General features: G+C 28.8%; 1 pseudogene; it reads left to right on the top strand.

Annotated features, from left to right (window-relative positions):
• LOC105623645 overlaps nucleotides 1–4,292 on the top strand; it is a 100,578-nt pseudogene that overhangs the window by 22,069 nt on the left and 74,217 nt on the right.

Genomic DNA, 4,292 nt, shown 5'->3' with positions numbered 1-4,292 from the left:
CACACACACACACACACACACACACACACACACAGACATTTTATAAAATCATAAAAAAGTATTTAAATAAATATCACAATTAATAACAACATAAAAAAAATGGAATAAACATGTATGGGAATGTGCGCATGCGTGTGTGTTTTAGAGATGTTCCAAAGATTGATTACATTAGTCATAGGACAAGATTTATGAAGAATGATTCTAATTTATATTAAACAGCTTTATTCAATTTTATTACAATTTTCATAGAGAGCTTTTTACATTTAAAAAAAAAATCAATTAAAAAAATATTTATGTTGTGCTTGAATGTATTGATGTATGGACAGAGTGGAAAGAAAATGAAAAGCTCAATCTTTCAATTTATTTCCAAAACTGTTGTAGGTATTACGGTTGAATACAGCAGCCATGAATAAAACCTGTAACGGACAAATCATCTCAGCAGAATCTTCTCAGCAAAGATGTCATTCGCTTCGATGAATTAATAGTGTATCTAAATTACATATGGATCATGCCTTTTATTTTTTTTTATGTAATTCTTTATCTCATGAAAGTATTTGTATATAATTCGCTATAATTAAATAACACTTCGATCACACACACTTTAAAAAAAATAATATAAATTTATTAACCTCTTTTGTAAATTATTGATAAATATAAATTATTGATAAATATAAATTTTTTAATAATTATAATATAATTTGTAGAAAAATTATTGTATCAATTATGCACGTAAGCTATTTGTATGCATTTTCCATTTTCGTGAGTTAGTTTAAACTATAAAGACGTAGAACCTCTCTTTTTACTTGTTTTGAAATTGCTCTTAAATGATTATTGAAGTTGACGAGGCTTTTATTTTTATTCGCAGACCGTGATCATAGAAACAATAATGTGGCAAAAAGTCGATTTCGAGTTTTGTCAGCATCGGAACATTGTTGATCATTATCCTGAAAAAACAAAAGATTTTGAGCTTCTTAAATTACAAACTCAGAGCAATGATTGCGTCACTGACCGATCGAAGGATGCAAACTCAAGCCAGATCAATTGTGTGCTGTAGTCGGTGCACTAGGCTCCGGCAAATCATCTATATTACATCTACTACTGAAGGAATTAAGTCCTGGTCACGGATTCCATAATCCTTACTCAGAATTTCTCGAAGTATAATTTTCCGGGCAATTTAACCACTGGATACTTCACGAACAATTCGAATCTGCGGATTATCTCCTATGATAGTCAAGAATTCTGCTTTTCGGATGTATTGTAAGGGACAATATACTATTTGGCCAATCCTATGACAAGGCTAGATACATGCAGGTAATTTTCATAGTCTAAAGTAATTGTTGCGATTATTGTACAGTGTTTATATATTCCTGCTATTGCACATTAGTATCAAGAATTTTTATATATAAGTAATAACAATTCTTACAATTAGATCCTTCTTACGCATTAAACATGAATTACGTCTTTGTGACTGGGTATAAAAGAAGATATATTTTAGCAAGTTATGAATTTTTCTAAATCTATACGTAATTTCATTTAAATAAAAGAAAAATGTCTAATATTTCCGAATTTCGAAATTTTTATTTAAAGTTTCTTTTATTAATTTTTTAAAATTTCTTTTTGATTAATTGGCAAATGTTTCAGATAGCAAATGTGTGCGCCTTGACAAAGGATTTCCGACAATTTCCGCAGGTATGACAGTGGTTGGTGATAGAGGTGTATCTTTATCCGATGGCCAAAGAGCGAATCAATCTTATGAGGTTTATAGACAAGCGGATATCTATTTGCTCGACGATCCCTTGATCGTTATGGTGGATACTTGCTAGGCATCTCTATGAGAAGTGCATCACTGAATATCTCCATGGCAAGACGAAGCTACTGGTCACACATCAACTGCAATTCCTTAAAAGGGCGGATCACATTGTCGTACTGGATCGAGTGAGTAACATAGAATATTCTTTAGTTATCTTTATTAAATTAAAAAAATTTTTAATTTTGAAAGTTTGATGTTTAATTTGTTTTAAAAGTAAAGAATTGAGATATAATAATGGCAAAAGCAAATTTACTTATTGCTGAATGAATAATTAAAAAAATTTTTTTTATCGTTATGAAGATAGACATAATTTTATTAGTAACACATAAAAATTAGATAACTTCATAATTAAAATTAATAAATAATAAGATTTTTTTAAATAAAAAATGATATAATTAAATAAAAAAAAGATGAAGAGTGAATAAATTAAATTTAAATTAAATATCCTGATTTTGTTTCCTAAGAGTTTCGTGAAAATACAAGGAAATTATAATGAATTAGTACAATCAAATAAAGACCATTAAGATGTTGGACAATTTGAATCAAACTTAGAGAAAAAAAGAGAAGAGCTTCGAAGCTCTGCTAAGAGAATCACAATAATGAGACGGATATCAAGATTATCGACTACAGTTCCATCACTGTAAAATGATCACTCGTTATTTATAATAAAAAAATATAGAAATTAAAAAAAATATTTTACTATTTTTGTACAATAAAAAGATATTACAAATAATAAAAATGTAAAAATAGAAACATGAACATAAATAAAAATAAAAATACAAAATAATTTAAAAAAATATTTGTATTTTTGCGCATTAAAGATTTCTAATATATCTTCACTAATTATTATCAATTAATAAAGCGCGGAAGAAGTTTTTAAATTAAGATTCAAAAAAATTAAGTAGTTTTCAAATTTTCTTAACATTCTTCGTTTTTAAATAATTTACAATAAGTTGAATTAACTTTATCAGATTACATCTATTATGAGAGATAAATTCAAGTAATAAGATTATTATTTTATCATGCATCGTGCATCATTTGGACATTGATGATTCGGATTATGGAAAACAATCCAGAAGCCAAAATGATGGTATACAATCGAGTAATTGGCAAAATGTACAATGTGCATAATGGTGACAATAATTTCACGTTATCCGTACTGCTAATGATCTTCATCATCAAATTTTCCATTAAAATTGTATTTTTTCTTTTGCTGAAAAATTTATTATTTATTTAATATCAGTCATAGACTAATATTGCATGACAATTCTTTCCAAGAAAGAAAAAAAAGCAGAAGGAAAAATTTTAAATGTGAGATTTACGTAACAATAAAAATTTTATAGCGTGACAAAAACTTTTCCGGATAACGAGAGCTAATGGTTTTATTAGGGTAAAAACGAAGGGATCGATTTTCGAGATAATTTTTTAACTTCGTGAGTTATTCACCAAATTTTTTATCGTTGCTAGTAACTTAAATAAAAAATTACTTGCCGCCGATTATCTGATATAGTTGTCAAACAAAAAAAATTATTCCATTTTCGAAAATTTGTGGGTGAATGTTCCAGCATATTAGTGTGCATTATGCACAAACTGGGGCATTATGGTGGAGAGATTGAAAAATATAATCGCTCGTCATCAAGAAATACACGAATGTTTTGGACATGAGAAAGTTGATGCAAGAGGTCACATAGCTAACTTCAATCGACTGGATTAAGAGGTAAGCAATAATAATTTCTAAAATAAAAATCGAATATTTAGCATTAAATATTAGCATTAAATATATTAGCATTAAAAATTTACTTTTTAATTAAATTATAATATTTATTTCGTAGAATTGCATTATAGGACGAGCGATACCGCATCACAGAGAGTACCTAGTAGAACGCCTTAGTTTAAGGCGACGTCATCCTGAGAGAAGAAGAGGAGGGAGTATCAGCAAGTAAGTTCTAGGGAAATAAATATTAAATAAACATTTATAGAAATTTCGATTATTAAAATATTTTATTTTTTCCAAGAAGAGCACGTATTGAACTGGAGGAAAATAATATTCCTCCGCGTGACGTTCTTGTCGTATTTGGTAAGTATTTTTCAAATAACCGAGAAATCTAGTTCGTATAATAAAATGTAATGCGATAAAGAATAAAATCAATTTTGTTTTAGATGACAACAATGATACGAATAGCGGATTGAGTCCGTCTGATTTGATTAGAGCATTGGTCTCTCCAGGTTTCACCATTTCCATAACGTATTCTTTAAAAAAATAAATTAGAGAATATAGAGAGTTAGTTATATACAGAGTTCAAAAAAAAATAATAACAAAAATTATTTTTTAGCGCAGGAAATCGAATAAGATCGGAACGAAGATGTGGAGTCTGGAGAGGAGGAGGAGGAAAAGGAGGAGGAGGAGGAGGAAAAGGAGGAGGAAGAGGAAGAGGAGGAAGAGGAAGAGGAGGATAATGAGACATTGACGACATCGATTAAT

The sequence above is a fragment of the Atta cephalotes genome (genome assembly GCF_000143395.1).
Source record: "Atta cephalotes unplaced genomic scaffold scaffold00061, whole genome shotgun sequence".
Taxonomy (NCBI): Eukaryota; Metazoa; Arthropoda; class Insecta; order Hymenoptera; family Formicidae; genus Atta; species Atta cephalotes.
This window is presented reverse-complemented; position numbering and strand designations above follow the sequence as displayed.